General features: G+C 45.4%; 1 protein-coding gene across 1 annotated transcript in view; it reads right to left on the minus strand.

Moving 5' to 3' along the window:
* The window catches only part of LOC116512892 (ras-GEF domain-containing family member 1B), a 58460-nt gene extending 41020 nt beyond the window's left edge, over positions 1-17440 (minus strand). The window contains exon 1 of the mRNA XM_032223565.1: positions 17064-17440. The gene's annotated coding sequence lies outside the window, so the exon portion shown is untranslated. The remainder of the gene's footprint in view (positions 1-17063) is intronic.
* Between the last annotated feature and the right edge of the window lie 3673 nt (positions 17441-21113).

The raw sequence follows: 21113 nt of genomic DNA on the forward strand, positions 1-21113 counted from the left end.
AAACCAGGTACATCCTCGACTTACGACCACAATGGAGCCCAAAATTTATGTCGTTAAGTGAGAAATGTGTTAGGCGAGTTTTGCCCCATTTTGCGACTTTTCTTGACACGTTTGTTAAGCGAATCACTGTCGTTGCTGAATTAGTTAACACGGCTGTTAAGTGAACCTGGTTTCCCCATTTGAGTTCGCTGGTTCGGAAGGTCCCAAAAGGGGATCACATGACCCCGGGGACACTGCAACCGTCACAAATATGAGCCAATGGCCAAGCATCTGAATTTTATTCACATGAGCATGGGGATGCTGTAACGGTCATTAAGTGTGATAAATGGTCATAAGTCACTTTTTTCGGTGCCCTTGTAACTGTTGTAATTTGTGGACGACCTGTAGAATGCGGTTAGGGCCGTGATGGGAAACCTATGGCATGCGTGCCCAAAGTGGGAAGTGGAGACATGTCACCTGGCACATGTGGCATCGCTCGTTTTTCTTCTGGGTTTCTGGCACGCATGAGCGCATGATGATCAGCTGGCCTTCGTGCGTGCATGCGCACCAGTAACTGGAAGACTATCTGGCCGGCGTGCATGTGTGTGCCGGAAACCGGGAGTTCATTTTCCAGTGCGCGCATGCTACTCTTCCGGGTTGTAGCCCAGATGAGCATGGACGCGCTCCCTTTTCGGCATTGGGTTGTGGAAAGTTATCACCCAGCCCGCTCCCAGGGAAATGAAATGCCCTAGGAAATGTTGAAAAGGCAGAATATTATATTTCCCTGGATGTGAAAGGGAGAAACGATTTAAAGAGAAACTTCCTGCCTCCCAACCCCTTTTGTCAATGGGCCATTAAGAAGGCCAAGCTAGTCCCTTTACATAATAAAGAGTTCTCCCCTTCAGCTCCAGGGGGATGGGATTAAGGCATGATAATATTAGCCCTATACCCAACTCGCCACGTGGCATCTGAAAGCTCAACCAAACCTGGGTTCAAAACGCAGCCTAGAGAGTTGTCCCTGCATGGGCCCATGGGAGTCTTGACAACCCATCAGAATACCAGCTAAAGATCAAAGGCCAGAGAGGGCATAAAACCAGGGACTCAGCATCTCTTCCTCCCTTCTCCACCAACATATTGAAGCATGTGATTACCTTTTCTGTTCAGAACTCAAGCCACGTGGTCCTGTCCACCATTAAAACCATCTTTCCAAACAACCTCCATTTCTCCAGTGTCTTTTTCCCCACTTGGAGCCAAACCCAGAAGGACATTTCTTTCAACAGGGTCCTGAAAAGGTTCGCCATCATCACTGCGTTAGGGTTTCTTCAATGATTATGGTGTATCTCATTTATCCACCATGTTTGTTACTACCAGGATGGCACTATGCTTCAGTTGAAACAGGCCAATGTTTCTCAACCCTGGTGACTTTTACGACGTGCGAACTTCAACTCCCAGAATTCCTGAGCTAGCCCTCCTGGCTCAGGAATTCTGGGAGCTGAAGTCCACAGGTCCTGAAGTTGCCATCATTGCCAACCCTTACGCTAGAAGGACTTACATACACTACTACCATCCTCCCACAAAAACCTGGAAAAAAATTCCCCCAGCTATTTATTTTGTTACAAAAGGAAAGCTCGGGTGATTTATGGACTGAATTAATTGGAAAGGCATACACAATAGATCTGAGAATAGCTCAAAGCCGAGCGGAGCCTGCCCTAACTCCATGTAGCATGTAGCATCTTAGGCCGGTGTCTTAACCAAGTCATTATTTATGACCAAGCAGCTGGCAAGGAAGCCGTTTCAAACAAAAGCCCACCTTGAAGAGGAGGCACAAGCTTCACATCTGCATTTTCTGCCTATTATCTCCATTCAGATCCCTGATGTTGTCTTTATTGGGCTCTTCCTTTGAACCCAAAGTGGAAAGATTTCTAAGCGGTTTGGAACTCAAGTTATTCTAAACAACCGCTGGTTTTAACTAGTCTCCATAGTAGATAATATTTGTAGCTCAGGGTTGAACTGATGGTGTACTGTATTTTTTGGAGTATAAGACGCACCTTTTCCCCCTCAAAAAAGAGGCTGACAATCTGGGTGCGTCTTAAACCCTGAATACAGCATTTTTTACCTCCTGAAACACCGCCCCTTTCACCAAAATGGCCATGCATAGCCTTTAGGAGGCTTCCAGAATGGGCCGTTTTTTGCTCAATTTTGCCTTCCCCCTCCCAGCCCCCAGGAGCACTCTATAAGCCGCCTAAAGGCTGTGCATGCCCTTTTTGTTTTGACAAAAAACGGGCCCATTTTTGTGAAAAATGGGCTGTTTTCTGCTCGTCGCCCCCCCACCGCCCAAGAGCATGCTACAAGCCTCCTAAAGGCTATTCATGCCCTTTTTGGGGGGGAAAATGGGCCAGTTTTCGCAAAAAAATGGGCCGTTTTGGGGAGCTATGCAGAGTGCAAAAACTTTTTTTTTTAATTTGCCTCTGCAAAATCTTGGTCCGTCTTATACTCCGAAAAATACGGTAGTTTGGTAATGAAATGTCTGGAAGAAAACCACCAAGCTCAGAGAGCACCAAGGACCTCACAGTTAAACTAGACCGTTGAATAAAGTTGTCTGTGTTTATACAAGATGCTAAACCAAAAAAATCAAGCTCTATTCTGCCCTGTGTGAATCCCGCTTGTGCATCTAAGCAGAAGTAAAATTAAAGAGAATGCTTCCAAAGGACTGAGTACAGATTACAGAGCACATTAGCTGAATGATAAGATAAGGGTAGTGCGGTGGCCTAGAGGTGGCGCTCCCGCCTCACAATCAGGAGGTTGTGAGTTCAATCCTAGATAGAGGCAGACTGAGAAATATATCTACTGAACTAAACTGCCTACTGGCAACAAGAAAGGCATCCAGCCATTAAAACACTCAGCTTCAGTTGCCCAACCTCCACCCCGCAAGGGATTATGGGGGTCGTTAAATGAAGAAGAAGATTAGCTGAATGATAAGATAATGTTTTATTTTCATTTTGGGAGGGGGGTGAACACATTGGCACACGTTAAATGCTCTGTAAAGAATGAACACACCTGAAAAGCCACACATTCTGTTTTTATAGAATTCCATCTCTCCACTAATTTGCAACTACTGCTGGTCAGAGCTACTTAAACTCAGATTTAGCAATAGCAATAGCAGTTAGACTTATATACCGCTTCATAGGGCTTTCAGCCCTCTCTAAGCGGTTTACAGAGTCAGCATATCGCCCCCACAGTCTGGGTCCTCATTTCACCCACCTCGGAAGGATGGAAGGCTGAGTCAACCTTGAGCCGGTGAGATTTGAACCGCTGAACTGCAGATAGCAGTCAGCTGAAGTGGACTGCAGTGCTGCACCCTAACCACTGCGCCACCTCGGCTCTTAGATTTGCTTTTCAAAAGCCTGCCTCATAGAGATCTGATTCACACGAACTCCTACCCCATAACCATAAGATGAGCAATTCATGCTAATTCAATTCAAAACAAAGTTTTTTTTAAAAAATCCAGTTCATTCTTAGCTTGGCATTAGTTGCGAAGAATGTCACTGCTCCCATCACTAATTAAATGATCATACATGGCCAGTTTTTAAAGGTTCTCGTCAAGAATGGGGGGGGGGTAGATTCCTAAGCGCCTACTTCTTAAAAGAAGTTCGGGATGCAGTGGCTCAGTGGCTAAGACGCTGAGCTTGTCAATCAGAAAGGTCGGCATTTGCGGCGGTTCAAATCCCTAGCACCACATAACGGAGTGAGCTCCCGTGACTTGTCCCAGCTTCCACCAACCTAGCAGTTCAAAAGCATGCAAAAATGCAAGTAGAAAAATAGGGACCACCTTTGGCGGGAAGGTAACAGTGTTCCATGCGCCTTCGCCGTATAGTCATGCTGGCCACATGACCACGGAGATGTCTTCGGATAGTACTGACTCTTCGGCTTTGAAACGGAGATGAGCATCACACACACCCCTAGAGCCGGGAACGACTAGCACATATGTGCAAGTCCTTTACCATTTACTTCTTCTTAAAAAATATTTTTAAATCTTGATTTTTTAAGTCGGAGAACTATTCTATAGATCAGCATGCACGACCCCCAAACTTTGGGACACCAAAGACCGTGGACAGAGATTTTTTACGTGAACCAGAGGAGACGTGGTTTCATGGGCTGCCTACATCCCACGGATGAGGCTTCGCTTGTTTACATGAACTTGTTTCTGGCTTGCCGTGGCTCGATGCCAATCCACGGACCTGGAGTTGGTGACCCCTGCTACAGATTTCTTGCTGGACAACGTATAGGTCGGTGATGGCTAACCTTTTCAGACCGAGTGCTGGAAGTGGCAGACATGCGGCAAGGCACGCATGTGCACCTGACCCCGCCAAAAAATGCAACGCACCTGTGGTCTCTGTGCATGCGCTCTGCACACATGCCCCGTGCACATATGGCAGAAACCCAAAGACCAGCTGGCCAATGGGAAGCAAGCGCAGTGGAGCTGAACTGGGGCGACGGCTTGCATGCCCTCAGAGAGGATGCTGTGTGCCACCTCTGGCACGTATATCATAGGTTCACGCCATCACGGGTCTAGGCTGCTGAGCTGTCCTCTTCTCGTCCCCATTAATTCCGTCTTAAAGACTCAAGGAAATATTTTTAAGATGTAGTGAAACCTTTGAAGCAAATCCAGCTGAAATTTCCCAGGATTAGTGGCAGCCACTAAGGGGTTTGCCATCCCTATCGTTTTCACCCCGTTCTGCCAAAAAAAAAAACACCCCGAAACCCTTGAAAGCATTCTTGACATATTCCCTTTAGAGCTTATATTGTTGAATCTTCCATTAAACTGGATCAATTCGACTCTAATCCTATCACCTCTGAATAGCTGAATTGAAACAAATCCTAGCTGACTTGCACAATGCTGTGATCTCTCTTCTCTTCGGGCAGGGCCTGGCAATTCTGGGCATCTGGTTCTTATGTAATCTGGGGGCACCCCCCCCCCCCCCCGTGTCAGAGAGAATCACCAAAAGTCCTAAAGGAAGAGACACTGGAGCAGGGAGCAGCATTCTCTTGCAAAAAAGAAAATGGCAATTTCAATCCCCAGGGTGATGTGATCAAAATTTCAAACACTTATTTAACTGACTCATATTTATGACGGTTGCAGTGTTCCGGGGTGATGTGATCCCCTTTTTGTGACCTTCTGACAAGCAATGTCAATGGGGGAAGCCCGATTCACTTTAACAGCCGTCTTGCTAACTTAACTACTGCAGTGATTCATTCACTGTGGCAGGAAAGGTTGTAAAATGAGGCACTTAACGACTATCTTACTCAGCAGCAGAAACTTTGGGCTCAATTATGGTCGAAAGTCAAGGAGTGTACCTCTTACTCCTTCCTTCCCTTATTCTAGAGTTCCATGTTCAGTGAAATCTCTTCTGATTATACCAGTGTTTCTCAACCTTAGTAACTTGAAGATGTCCAAACTTCAACTCCCAGAATTCCCCAGCCAGCATTCGCTGGCTGGGGAATTCTGGGAGTTGAAGTCCGGACATCTTCAAGTTGCCAAGGTTGAGAAACACTGGATTATACCAATGCTAATCCCTTCTAGTGGAACTTGGCCAAAAGGAAGGGATGGAATGAAGGAAAAACGATTACCGTATTTTTTGAATGATAAGGTGCACCTAAATTTAAGAGAGGAAAATAACAACAACAAAAAAGGTTTCTGGCCTCTGCGCGCCTCATTTTTGGGACTTTTTGGCGCCTTTTTTGGCCCTTTCCAGGCCTTTTTTCTATCCATATGCGAGGGTTTTTTGGCCCTTTTTCAAGGCTTTTTTGGACTGTTTTTTGGAGGGGTTGGCCCATTTGTTTGGCTTTTTTGACCCATTTTTTAGGGGTTTTGGCCTGTTTTTGAGGTATTTCTTGGCCCATTTTGGAGGCTTTTTGGCCCATTTTGAGGCTTTTTGTGGCCTGTTTTTGAGGCTTTTCTTGGCCCGTTTTTGAGGCTTTTCTTGGCCTGTTTCTGAGGCTTTTCTTTTTTTTTTTTGTGAGTAAAATGTTTTTATTTTCCATTGTTCATTTTCATACAGTCACATATATACTGTGCATAGCCGGGGCCATACAACATTAAACAATAATCACAGCAATTCCCCTTGTCAACAATACCCCCCAAAATAGAAACCCAATATACCTCTTCCACTCTCCATACACCTCTTTCTTCCACCCCCCTCCAACTTTCTATCTTCCCTCCATCATCCCCCTCTACCCTACTTCCCCTCCCCCTCTACCACTCCTCTCTCCCGGAACACTCCCTCCCTTCCTTCTCACCCTCCCTCCCATCCTCTCTCCCGCCCTCTCTACCCCTCTTCCTTCTATCCCACTCCTCCTCCCCTTGGTGTATTTCTACTAAAGTGGTCCGAATAAAACCCTTGAAAACAGGCCGAAAAAAGCATCAAAAATGGGCTGAAAAAAACTCCCAAGAGAGGCCTGAAAAAGGCCCGAAAATGGGGCGCATGGTGGGCAAAAAATGAACAGTGGATGGGCGGGGCATTGGCACTATTCGGTCCATAAGACGTACGGATATTTTCACTCCCTTTTGGGAGACAAAAAAAAAGTTACGTCTTATAGTCCAGTGTTTCTCAACCTTGGCAACTTGAAGATGTCTGGACTTCAACTCCCAGAATTCCCCAGCCAGCGAATGCTGGCTGGGGAATTCTGGGAGTTGAAGTCCGGACATCTTCAAGTTGCCAAGGTTGAGAAACACTGTTATAGTCTGAGAAATACAGTAATTCTCCGGCAGCTGGATTATTTCAGCTGTCTGCCAGAAATTCTCATGTTGCACAGAAGGTGGAACTCTAGACACTCAACTCTCTCTCTCTGCTCAAAGCTTCAGCCTTGGAAGCAATCATGCTTATAAAATCAACAGATTTAAGGAGGTTGTTGCACGGGCACCAAAGGGACAGAGAAACGAAAACAAGTGATTGCGCTCTCCGTTTAGGAAAATGATGCCCACGCTGTCGGGGGGAGGAGAGCAATGGAAGATTGTTTTCCAAGATGAGTAAGCGCCTTGAGTTTTAACCTCTTTATCCAGCCTCCTTTCCAACATGCACGCCCACAATGTTTGGGCCCTTGGAAAACAAAATTCCTCACCCCACGCACGGACCTGAGTCACCCCCCGCAGAAAAGATCTTGTCTCTTTGACTATTTTTTATACGGAGTGGCAACCTCGGCCCTCGGCCCATTTCGGCATTTAAACTCGCAAGTTCAAAACTCTGCCCAACTGCAATCTGCCTCCCAGCTGACGGCGCAATGCAGGCATTTTCATTATTTCATTATCTGCCTGGAACAGAGATCCTGCCTTCCTACCATAAATCTCTATAAACTGGCAGCTTCCTTCTCGGAGCACAAATCGAATCCAGATCAGCGAGGGTACCGTTCTATTATAGAACAGAATGAAAGCCAAAGGATGCTTTGTCTTAAATCTAGCGACCAAATGGCGCGAGGCTGAAAGGCAGGAGAGAAAATGAGAGAATTTGCGCCAACTTGGGAAACTCAAAATTGGAACGAACTCCCCGTGGAGATTCGGACCCTCACCACCCTCCAATTCTTCCGCGCTGCTGTAAAGATCTGGCTGTCCCGGCTGGCCTGGGGCTAAGATTATAGCCCCACTCGAATGGTGTGATTGTTGTGTTTTTTCTCTTTTAATATGCTGTATTGTTTACTGTTTGTCGTTTCCCCCCTCCCTTTTGAATTGTGAGCCACCCTGAGTCCCTTCAGGGAAAAGGGCGGCATACAAATAAAGGTAAATGAAAATAAATGAGCTTCTGATTCTGTTCTACAGAGGAATCATTGAGTCTGTCTTCTGCACCTCCGTAACTGTCTGGTTTGGTTCTGCAACCCAACAAGGCAGACACAGATTTCAGAGGATAATCAGAACTGCAGAAAAAACCATTGCTATCAACCTGCTTTCCGCTGAGGACACCGCACGAGTAAGAAAGAGGGCGGTTAAAATATCTACAAACCCCTCGAAATCCTGGACATAAATTGTTTCAACTCCTACCCTCAAAATGACACTATAGAGCATTGCACACCTAGACTCAAGAATAGTTTTTTTCCTGAATGCCATCACTCTACTAAACAAATAATTCCCTCAACACTGTCAAACCATTCACTAAGGCTGCATTACTATTACTATTAATCTTCTTATCATTCCTATCATCCATACCCTCCCACTTATGACTTCAGGACTGTAACTTTGTTACTTGTAGCATTACAATTTATATTGTTTCCTGATTGCTTATTTGCACCCTATGACTATCATGAAGTGTCATACCTTATGATTCTTGACGAATGTATCTTATCTTTTTATGTACAGTGAGAGCATATGAACCAAAGACTAATCCCTTGTGTGTCCAATCACACTTGGCCAATACAGAATTCCATTCTAGTCTGTTTTGTTCTATTTTAAAAGGAGGGCTGTGTCAACTCTCAATGAAAAATTGCCTCTTCCAAGTCTTTCTCCCCACACCCCCACCATGTCACAACCGAATATACCAAGTTGCCACTGAAATCTGTGCCCGAGATATACAGCCTGACCTAAATCCATCAAACTGTTATCAGCTGGACTGTGGAGTTTTGCTCTCTTTTTTTGAAACCATTTGCCACTTCTGATTATTTTGTGCGTTTTCTTTTCAACCAACGAAAACATGGATTTTTGCACAGTTTGCGGTGGTGGGTAAAAGAGTCCCATCTCTCTTTTGACAGCCCGACAAAGATGGTTGTATAAGTATTGGTGGAAAAAAAACCAATCATTTTATCTTTTGTGCGGTAGTTTGTCAGTGTCAGGAGCAATACGATATTTTAGTCCCTTAATGGCGAACCTATGGCATATGTGCCACAGGGTGTCAGGTCTGCAGTCATATTCCTTTTCGGATCTTTCTCTCTTAATTTACTATGCTGTTTCATTACTGGGGTAATTGGGAGGGGGAATAGTAAGGAGTAAAATTGTAGAATGCATTGTTGTCAAAATAGAACATTACTTTCTAGAAGCCCAAGGTCATCCTTTGTTTCTGCACCTCTGCACCTGACCGGAACTAGACGGGTGGAAATGCTAGTGTGGCAGGGGAAGATTGGACCATGAGATGGACTTGTGGGTGTTGGGCAATGGTGGGTTTCAAATTTTTTTAGAACCTCTTCTGTAGGTGTGGCCTGCTCTGTGGGAGTGGCTTGCCAGCCATGTGACTGTGTGGGAGTGGCTTGCCGGCCATGTGACCGGGTGGGCATGGCCAACTTGTAAAAGGCGGTGAAACTCACTTAACAACACTCTTGCTTAGCAACCAAAATGTTGGCTCAGGAACACTGGCATTGAAATGTGCAAGTCTTAATGCTGTCAAGTTACAAGACCCTTGCACCCCTAACCCTTTAGAAAAAAACCCCAGGGATGTTCAAAATTGACAGCTTTAAGACTTGTGGACTTCAACTCCCAAAATTCCTCCTCTTGGTCTTCATCTTGATGATGTGCAAATGAGCGGGGGGGGGGGAGGGAGCTGGAACCGGTTCTAAATGGCACTGTAGATTTGTGGAACCTTCTTCTACAGAAGAGGTTAGAACTAGCAGGAACCCACCCCTGGTGTGGGGGCAAGATCATGAACTTTCAACTGGGTGGGAACCCCAGGAAGCTTTCAGATTCGGGTTTCCCACAGATGTACCAACATGTCTCTCTTACTAAATTGGAACTCTGAGGAAAGCTCTGCCTTGGACTCTGATTTAATTCTAGATGATATTTGGAACGCTGATACAGGTGGCTTCTCTGCTGGCATGTGATCCGTTATCCCAGCTCAGCTCCGTCACGCACGTATGCATACCACCCGCCAGCCAGCTGATTTTCGGGTCTCTGCCACTCATGCGGGAGATCCGCGCATGCTAGGCCCCAAATGGGCTGGGGGGGGGGATGCGGTGCCCCCCGTGCCTCATTTTTTGGTGCTAGAAGGCTTCAGGGAGGCCTGCTAGGCCCAAAACGAGGTGCGTGGGGGGGGATGGTCACTCACACATGTGCAGGGAGGTGGGGCGCAGCCACATTGCATTATGGGTGTGGCCACAGGTGCGCACTGGCGCGCACGCACACACTTCCGGCACGCGAGGACAAAACGATTCGCCATCGCTGTTCTAGTTGAAGTGTTTGAAATCCACAACATAAAAAAATCATGCAAAAGAAGTAACTTGTCTTCCTAGCGGCCTATCTGATATATGAGAATTCTCCTTCCTTACAAAGCATGGTTTTTTTTTTAAATTTAAAAAAAAATGGCCCGCAAGCATTTCCTCATCACAGATGTTTAGTCCAGTGTTTCTCAACCTTGGTGACTTTAAGTCCTGTGGACTTCAACTCCCAGAATCCCCCAGCCAGCTATGCTGGCTGGGGGATTCTGGGAGTTGAAGTCCATAGGACTTAAAGTCGCCAAGGTTGAGAAACACTGGTTTAGTCACTGCAGGTGTTTTTTTTTTCAACCTTGTCAACCTGCTGGCTGGGGAATTCTGGGAGTTGAAGTCCACCCCTCTTAAAGAGTGACAGATACGGCACCACCATAAATCTGAATGGCAGCCGGCGGCAGCTGCAAACTGTAAAAAAAAAAAAAAACGCTGGTAGAGGAAGCAGGAAGGGGAATGCTTTCAATGCAGGTGTCCTAGGTATCTTTACTAGGCGGGCATGAATCAAAGCCTGACATTTTTAAAGCCTGCATCTCAATGCCACTGCAGTACAAGTCGGGAGTCCTGCTTTCTGCGGATTCTGTGGTGCACATTGAATGAGTTAGCATTCAGATGCCGTTTCAATCACCCCACATTCATTCGCCAGCTGATTTCGGAAGAGCAAGAGGGTTCCTGGCCCTCAGCATCGTTTCCCTTGTGTTACCCATAAAGCAATAAAGGTGGGATAAAAATCCAATAGGGAAAAAGAAGTGCCTAGGTCAGGGGTGTTAAACTCAAGGCCCAGGGGGCGGATCCGGCCCGCGGGGTGCTTAGGTCTGGTCCGCGGGGCCGACCTGGGAACAGCGAAGGGCCGGCCTTCAGTGCCTCTGCTAAAAAAGCGGAGCTCACCGACAGAAGGTTGCAGGAAGCAATCTGGAGTCTTATAAGAAAATAACCCATGTGCTTGCAGAATGAACCCCTGGCCCATTTAAGCCCACCAGTCTATTCCGAAGTGGCCAACCGCACAAGGCAGTTTTACCAATCTATCATCAGGTGAACTTCAGTGTCATTCACACTGACCTCGATAATAGCCATTGATCTCCGTGACCTTTCTGAATCAGTCTTACAGATAACAACACCTGTAGACTACAGCCCCAGCAGAGTCAGCCAATTGCCCCCAACAATCGGGGCCCCTCATTTTACCCACTTCGGAAGGACGGAAAAGGCTGAGTCAACCTTGAGCCTGGTGAGATTCGAACTGTTGAATTGCAGGTAGACGGCTGTCAGCAGAAGTAGCCTGCAGTACTGCACTCTCACCACTGCGCCACCACAGTTCTACCTGTGCCACCACGGCTCATTAGCAATAGCACTTAAGATTTATATATATAAATCTTATACACACACACACCCTATTTCCCTGAAAATAAGACAGCCCCAGATAATAAGCCCAATGGGGCTTTTGAGTGCATGCACTAAAATAATCCCTCCCTGAAAATATTGCATCACAGCAGCAGCCATGAGGTGACCACGCTCACTGCCTCCTGCAACTCAAAAATAGTAAGACCTCCCTGGAAATAAAGCTGTGCTTATTTCACGGGTCAAAAGACAATAAGACCCTGTCTTATTTTTGGGGAAACATAGTGTATGAGCCATAGCAAATTCTTTACCAACTTGATATCGTGCAGACACGATGGGAATCTCACTCTGCAGGATTGTCATACTCCAGATTCATTTTGGCTGGAGGATTTTGTAAGTAGGCGAAAGGAGATGCGTCCACTCCAGACGTCTAATTTTCCTGTCCATATTTCGGATGCCCTACTGACTGTAGCAGGAAGTCTTGAGTCTGAATATCTATCTGCTCCTGGTGTACCCGGTAGTTTTCTATGACTGCATCCACACGTTCAGTGAAATCACCACCATACACCATAATTTATTAACTGAATCACAACAGGTTGGGCTTGCTGACCTCAAGAATCTTTTGAGGCATGTAAACATGACTTATGGGCAACAGCGTCTGAGCTAACACATTGCAATGAGATGAAAAGGGTGTGTAAAAGTTAGAATGTACGGTGCAAAGCCAAAGCTGTCCTTCAGCCTTCCAAAAACCATTGTTCATAATTGCCATATTGTAAAAACCCTATCATTATCATCATCACCATCACCATCATCATTCTATCCATTGTCTATCCACTGAAGGATGAAGGCCTCTTCTGAATTTTCCCAACCAATATGCTTTTGAGAGCACCCACATCAATTATGGCTCAATCAACAATGGCTTAAGACAGGGATGTCAAACTCGATTTCGTTGAGGGCCGCATCAGGGTTGTGTTTGACCTTGGGGGAGGTGGGGGAGGCGTGGCCAGCTTGATATCACTCATGTTGCGATGGCCTCCTGCAACCCTCTGCCAGAAAAAATAAAGCTCGGGGAGCGCACGCTGTCCCCCCTAAACTCCGATTTTGTTGACAGAGGACTGCAGGAAGCCATCACAGCCCAAAACGAAGCTAGGGGGGCAGGGACTGATGTTATGCTGGAAGAGGCACTGCGGGCAGGTCTTCACTGTTTCTGGGCCAGATGTAAGCAGTTCCACAAAACCGCGGTAGACTAAAGCGCGCTCGACGAAAGCGCGTACGTGACGTCATCACAGCGCGACGAAAACTGCACGCTGTGAGCGGTAAACTTAAAATTAACACGCGGTAAACTTAAAATCTAAACCTAACCCCCCCAAACCTAACCCTAAACCTAACCCTTAACCTAACGCTAACCCTTAACCTAACCCTAAACCTAACCCTAACGCTTAACGTAACCCTAAGCCTAACCCTAACCCTTAACCTAACCCTAACCCTAACCTTTACGTGACTCGGCTTGCTTTAATTTTATTTTAATTTTAATTTAATTTATTTTTAATTTTATTTGTCGCGCTGCTGATGACGTCACGTACGCGCTTTGATCGGGCGCGCTTTAGTGGACCGCGGTTTTGACGGGACACGGATGTAAGCAACCTGCAGGCTGGGGCCTGGTGTCTGACACCCCTGATCTAAGAGAAAGCAGACCCAAGAGTAATCTTTCTTGCAGTCCCAACAAGCCCCGCTTGTTGGAACGCCAACAAAACTTATTTCTGAGTCGTCACAGAGACCTGAGTTTTCCCTTTGAAATTAAGCTTCCTATTCTTTTTTTCCTAGCAATCTGCTTATTTCCAGGAACTGCAACCCATAGTTGGATATAAATATGCCCTCCTTTTCAATGGAAGAGCAATGGTGCGTCACCGGGTAGCCGAGTTGCTATTTGTCTCCTCGCCATGCTATGATCAAAACAAGGCATCACTCCAACCTCCCCCACTCTGTGAACTTCCAAGATGCATTCTGCCTTAGCTTCCTCAGTTGTGCATCCCCCTTGAGTGCTAAATTTAGAAAACTGTGCAATACACAGACACGGGCATATTGTGGGACACGGGCATCAAAATTGGCAAAGAAAGCCCAAACAAGCCTCTTAATCCATTCGCTGAGAAAAGAAGGCTAAAGACACACCCCAGCCCTGGAAGGAAAAACACCAGCCGGCCAAGACAACATTAAAATTGCTGTCTCTGTGGTTTTCATTTCTGATCTTGATTAATTGGATCTTGTTTCATTTCCCTCCGTTCTCCTGGGCCGCAGATAAGCAGAGAGTCACCAGCTCAAATTAAAGGGAAGCAATATAAGATAAGATAAGATACTTTATTTGTATGCCGCCCTTTTCCCTGGGGGGACTCAGGGCGGCTCACAGTTCAGGGGGAGGGGAGGACAAACCAAGTTACATATAAGACAATACATCATTAAAAGCACAACATTCATACTATTCGGGCAGGGTTAAGGTCTATATAATGAGAACCTCTTAATATTGATTACCCTAAAATTGTTGCAGGTTCAGATTGTTATTTTTGGAGCAATTTAGCAGTGTGGAAATCTGGCTTTCCACAGCCTGAAATCCCTGAAATACCGGTAATTATATTATTATTTAAAAGGCAAGGCATAAATTAGATTTAGCTTTAAATGTTAGCTGATCACACTTTTGGAAGATCCTAATTTGACAATTCTAATCTCCACAATTATATTACTAAAAGTCAATCACCAAGTTTGGAATAACCAAACTGATCCTATGTAAGACCAGAACAAATTTTACTATTACTAAGCACCTTCAAGTTTATATTGACTCTGAGCAACCCCATAAGGAGATCCCACCCCTACCCACCCCGCCAATGATCTATTGTTAACCTGCCCAACTTGGCATCTCTTCAAAATGTCTTGAAATTCTGGGGACTGAATTTCAAGATACCTGGGGCAACACCTGGCTGGATAAGGCCATTACATCAGAATTTATCCTTTGGCCAGGAAGAAAAGTGACCAGCCGGAAGTTTACTGACTAGCTTTTTACTCACAATATATGTGATCAAGCTAAAAACTCAGCAGCTGTGTGCATCCCCAAGTTTTATTGGGGTTCAATGAAATAGATTGTTAGCCTCTTGGATTATGGTAGATTCAAAGCATTGGGGGGGGGGGCAGCGCATTGTGCAAGCTCATAAAATAGTTCAATTCAGTAACTAGAATCAGTCAATGGCGTTCATACAATCAGTAGATCTGCCCATTCCTACTTCCAATAGAAACTTGAATCCGGGTATACTTGGTCCTTCACCACTTCCTCACATTGTTCCTTTCTGCTCAATCCTATTTGCTTTGTGATAACCTTTCCCTGAACTGAGATTACAGCAGCCCCAACACCATTAATGCACTTATCTAGGAATTATGGCCAATAAGGCTGAAAAAAAACAGAGCACTGGGTCAGCTGACTTCAAAAGTTTCAAAATGTACAGCGATTTAGTGACACAAGAGATCAGGTTGTTTTAGCTTCTGCTTTCAAAACTAACCAAATAAGCAGCTAAAACAGGCAGGGAACTTTTTTTGGGGGGGGGAATAATTTTATTGTGTCTGATCTAGGTCAAAGCACAAATTCACATAAACATGTAGTCCAACTATTGAATTAACCTATCTTTTGGGTTACAAAATACACTGGAGACTCACCCAAGCAAATACACAACGCACAAATACACAACGTACTAAGCCAGTAAAGAGGCCCACAACAATTTTAAAACTAAGACTCTCACAGCCACACACCCCCTTACCTTTGACTGACCTAAACAAGCAGTTGCGAGAAGCTGGCCAGCAGCAAACACAAGTGGTCAGATTCCAACACCCCTTTAAAGCCCCATCTAAGACACCGAGACACAAACTCCCCCCCCCCCCCGCAAATCCGATCTGGATTCCTGGGGGCTAAAAGCAGCCCCTTCTGGAATCCGGCTGGGAATTCTTCGCTTGCTTTCAGGATGCTAATTCCAGATAAGAGGCAGTCGGTTCTCCTTTTCGCATTGCATTTAATACCGCACTGGAGTGGGGCACAGAATGGACTGGCAGGTTCACCTTGAAAAGGAATCTCCTTCAGTAATGTAGCCGGGGGGGGGGGGATCCACAACCATAGGATTGCAGTTTTAAATCGCAAGCTAAGCCGATGAAGAAAAAAGCACCTTCCTAGCCTGCTTTAAACAACCCGGTATGGGAAAAATGCAATATTGATCGTGGTTGTTTTGCAGACGTTTCATTATCCAACTAGGCAACATCATCAGACCTACAAGGGAGAGAGCATTGCCAGTACTGTACTTTTGAGAGTTAATTTATCATACCGAGCCCTGTACGCACCACCTCCTGTCCCCCTATCTCTGGCCCCCGCATTCCCCTCTCGGAAAGCCACTTGTGAGATGCACCCCCCCCCCGACTCAAAAAGGAATATTTACAGACCCCTCGCAATGCAGGACATAAATTGTTTCAACTCCTACCCTCAAAACAATGCTGTAGAGCACTGCACACGAAGACAACTAGACAACAAAAGTTTTTCCCCCCTGAACGCCATCACTCTGCTAAACAAATAATTCCCTCAACACTGTCAAACCATTCACTAAGGCTGCATTACTATTACTATTAGTCTTCTCATTGTTCCTATCACCCATCTCCTCCCACTTATGACTGCATGACTGTAACTTTGTTGCTTGTATCCTTACGATTTATTTTTATATTGATTGTTTCCTGATTGTTTATTTGTTCCCTATGGCTATCATAGGGATTCTTGATGAATTCACATGATCTTTTTATGTACACTGAGATCATATGCACCAAAGACAAATTCCTTGTGTGTCCAATCACACTTGGCCATTAAAGAATTTAATTCCTATTCCATTCCATTCCTATTCCATTTACTATTCCTATTCCTCTCCTATTCCTGTCCATTCCATTTCTATTCTATTTCTATGCTATGCTATTCCATTCCCATTCTATTTTGAATTCTGTTCTATTCTGAATTCTATTCTATTTTGAATTCTGTTCTATTCTGAATTCTATTCTATTTTGAATTCTATTCTATTTTGAATTCTATTCTGAATTCTGTTCTATTCTGAATTCTATTCTATTTTGAATTCTATTCTATTTTGAATTCTATTCTATTCTGAATTCTATTCTGAATTCTATTCTGAATTCTGTTCTATTCTGAATTCTATTTTATTTTGGATTCTATTCTGAATTCTGTCCTATTCTGAATTCTATTCCATTCTGAATTCTGTTCTATTCTGAATTCTATTCTATTTTGAATTCTATTCTATTCTGAATTCTATTCTGAATTCTGTTCTATTCTGAATTCTATTCTATTCTGAATTCTATTCTGAATTCTGTTCTATTCTGAATTCTATTTTATTTTGGATTCTATTCTGAATTCTGTCCTATTCTGAATTCTATTCTATTTTGAATTCTATTCTATTCTGAATTCTATTCTATTTTGGATTCTATTCTGAATTCTGTCCTATTCTGAATTCTATTCTAAGTTCTATTCCTATTCTATTCGGGAGGGGCTTGGCTACCTTCCAACAGCAGCGCCTTCAAAGGTCCCGCGATGATCTTTGAGGCTTTACTCCGACGGCGGCAATTCGCAGCAACCGCAAGGCAGGTTCCGAAGTCGTCGTTCCTGCGCGCAACCCTTCAACAAGCACCCGCAGGTGAAGGCGACGGCGGCGGCCGCTGGGAAAATCTCCCAGCCCGGGACAGGTGAGCCAGAGGAGACCCGCCACGGGAAGGCGACCTCGCGCCCTGAAGCCGCCCCCGGGGAAGGCAGAGACTCCGGATGGCCGGAGAGAAGGCAGAGCTGCGGGGTCTTCTGGCTGGACGGCTTCGCCTTACCGACCCGCTTGGGCGCATCAAATAGGGAGGCGACGCGGGAGGCGACGCCGAATCCTTCCGAGCGCAGACCGGGGTGGTGGTAGTGGGGGGGGGGGGGATCCGAATCTCTCGGGGTCGTTCGCTCAAGTCCAAGCCGACGCCGCGCACTTGGGCTCCGGGAGAGGAGCGAGCAGCCCTGCGGAGCCGTGGATGCTTTGCTGCGCTCACCCGAAATCTTCCGGCCGCGCGAAAGCCGAGCAGCGCCAACAACAGCAGCAGCAGCACCGTCACTCTGCCCGACCTCCTCTCGAATGAGCCCCTCGACCGCGTCTGGCCGGCACTAGTAGCGTCCACGCCCCCTCGCGCCTTGACTCCGCCTCTCCAGGATTCTCCCCCCCCCCCCGCCCTTCCAACCAATCCCGGCTCTGGAATTGGCCACTTTGGGAAGGGCAGGGCCGGAGCAGGGGAGGGGCCGTGAGGCGAGCGGCTTGTCCGGATCTTGGCTTGTCTCTTTAACGAAGGAAGGTCGTAGAAGCGGGTTGAGGAGGGAATCAAGTCGGAGTCCAGAGTAAAAGTGTTAGCGTCTTTTTTGTCTACTTAAGCTGGGAAGGGTCCGCGCATCTTATTGTCCTCTCCTTGCACTTTGAGTCACCAAATGTTGGTTAACAGACAGAGTAAGAGAGTTGGAAGGGACCTTGGAGGTCTTCTAGTCCAACCCCCTGCTCAGGCAGGAGACCCTACGCCACTTAAGACAAATGGTGGTCCAATCTCTTCTTAAACATTTCCGGTGTTGAAGCATCCACAACTTCTGGAGGCAAGTTGATTAATTGTTCTCAGTGTCAGGAAATTTCTCCTTAGCTCCATGTGGCTTCTCTCCTTGATTAGTTTCCATCCATTGCTTCTTGTCCTGCCTTCAGGTGCTTTGGAGAATAGATTCTTCTTTATGGCAGCCCCTCAAATATTGGAATGCTGCATTCATGTCACCCCTAGTTCTTCTTTTCATTAAACTGGACATATCCAGTTCTTTATATATTACAGTCTCCAGTCCCCTGATCACCATTGCTGCTCTTTTTCACACTCTTTCTAGAGTCTCAACATCTTTTCTACATCATAGTGTAGGGAGTTATCACCCAACCCTCTCCCAGAAAAATGAAATATCCTAGGAAATATTGAAAAGGCAGAATATTTCTCTGGATGTGAGAAGAAAGAAACATGTTTTAAAAGACAGAATAACTGCCTGTAGCTTCCTGCCCATCCCCACTTTGTTAATGGGCCATTAAGAAGGCCAAGCTAGTCCACTTTACATAATAAAGACTTCTCCACTTCAGCTACAGGAAAGCATGATAATATTGGCCCCAAATGACCACATGGCATCTGAGAACTCAACCAAACCTGGATTCAAAACACAGCCCAGAGAGTTGCCCTGCATGGGCCTATGGGAGTCTGACAACCAATCAGAATACATTTCTTACACAGGAACAGAAAACAGAGAGGTGGGATTGAACAGGTTATAAAAAGCCTAGCAAGCCCCTTCCTCAGCCCTTCTCTTCTTCTCCACCAACAGTGAAGCATGTGATCACCTTTTCTGTTCAGGGCTCAAGCCATGTGGCCCTGTCCAACAATAAACCATCTTTCCAAGCAGCCTCCATGTCTCCAGTGTCTTTTTCCCCACTTGGAGCCGAACCCAGAAGGACATTTCTTCCATCAATAGAGACCAAAGGTAAATGGTAAAGGTTTCCGACTCTAGGGGGCGATGCTCATCTCTGTTTTAAAGCTGAAAAGCCAGCGCCTCTGTGTGGCCGGCATGATTAGATGCCGAAGGTGCACAGAATACTGTTACCTTCCCACCAAAGGTGGTTCCTACTTTTTCTACTTGCATTTTTAACGTGCTTTCAAAATGCTAGGTTGGCAGAAGCTGGGACAACTAACGGGAGCTCACTCTGTTACGCGGTGCTAGGGATTCGAACTGCTGGACTGCCGACCTTTCTGATCAACAAGCTCAGCATCTTAGCCACCGAGCCACCGCGTCCCTCGGATAGAGACCAAAACTGGATGCCATATTCCAAGTGAGGCCTTAACCAATGATAGACAGTGGTATTATCACTTCTCATGAAGTTGGATTTCCCTCCCGTGTTCCTTCTTGAGTCACGGTGTTGATACGATGTGGGAGAGATGCCTAGTTATAAAACAAGAAATATACTGGTACTTGAAACCTTTCCTGTGTGTTGATCGTCCTGACATTGTGCCCAGAAGTTGAGCAATTCTGTTTTTAATGGGAATCATTACCAGCTATTTAAGCAAAAAGGTCATTGAATCATTCCTTTTAGTGGGGAATGCCTTCAGCCTTGGCATGGTATAGCTCCTATGATGTGATTTACTCAGAACTGTCACCGGGCTAAGAGAGAGGCCTTTATTAAAAATTGTAACTGGGGAGGAGAATTATATTCCCAGTGGGACTGTTGGTGCTGAATCATACAGTAGGTGATCAATGTATAAATAGATCATTTTTTATAATGTGGTGATTGCGTCACTAGCTGAAGCAATAACCCATAATGACTTTTGAGTGTTACACTTTGCAAACACATTAGCTAGAGGTAGCTACTACTGCAAGTTGTGATTATGCCACAACGATATCCAGTCAAAATATGATTTACTAAATTGGGTTCATTCAATGAACCACCGACAATTGGGCCATCGGAGGAACATGTTATACTAATTTAGCCATTTTACTATGGGAAGCATCACTTATATTTCTTGCAAAGCCAGACAATGATAGTTTATTTAGTAAACTGGTTAAAAAACCAAGACTTAGTGTGTTGGGAGCATATAGCCATGATATTTTACAGGCATTCTCTGTTGAAAATGCTGTGTTTCCACATTGCTTTAAATCTTAACATTTAAAGTTTGCAGAGTTTCTGGTTTAACTTGCAATACTTGCTAACCCATTATTAATACATACAAGGGGCCCCTCCACTTAAGACTATTCGTTTAAAGATGAACAGATTAACAGAGTTGGAAGGGACCTTGTAGGTCATCCAGCCCATCCTCCTGCATAAGCAGGAGGCCCTACACCATTTCTGACAAATGGCAATCCAGGCTCTTCTTGAAAGCCTCCAGTGATGAAGCTCCCACAACTTCTGAAGGCAACTTCTGTTCCATTGGCTAATTGCTCTCACTGTCAGAAAATTCCTATTTCTTGGTTGACCATCAGTTTCCATCCATTATTCCTTGTCTGGCCTTCGGGTGCTTTGGAAAATAGCTTGACCCCCTCCTCTCTGTGGCAGTTCCTCAAATATTGGAAGACTGTTATCATGTCTCCCCTGGTCCTTTTCTTCACTAGACTAGCCATGCCCAGTTCCTACAACCGTTCTTCATATGTTTTAGCCTCCAGTCCTCTAATCATCCTGGTTGCTCTTCTCTGCACTTTTTCTAGAGTCTCAACATCTTTTTTTATAATGTGGTGAGCAAAACTGAATGCAGTATTCTAGGTGTGATTTTACTAAGGCTTTATAAAGTATTATTAGTACCTCACTTGTTCTTGATTGAATTCCTCCGTTAATACAATTTAGGATTGCATTGGCTTTTTCAGCTGCCACCACACACTGCTGGCTCATTGAATGAATCCTATGAATGAATTCAAGGAAGTTTGAATTGAATTGAATTCATTCATCTACAATGCAGTATCCTGGATCACATAATTGTAGTTTGCGACCTTCCTTGCTGGCTCCCCACAGCCAACAGCCAATGGGGATGTT

Source organism: Thamnophis elegans, chromosome 9 (genome assembly GCF_009769535.1).
Source record: "Thamnophis elegans isolate rThaEle1 chromosome 9, rThaEle1.pri, whole genome shotgun sequence".
Lineage (NCBI taxonomy): Eukaryota > Metazoa > Chordata > Lepidosauria > Squamata > Colubridae > Thamnophis > Thamnophis elegans.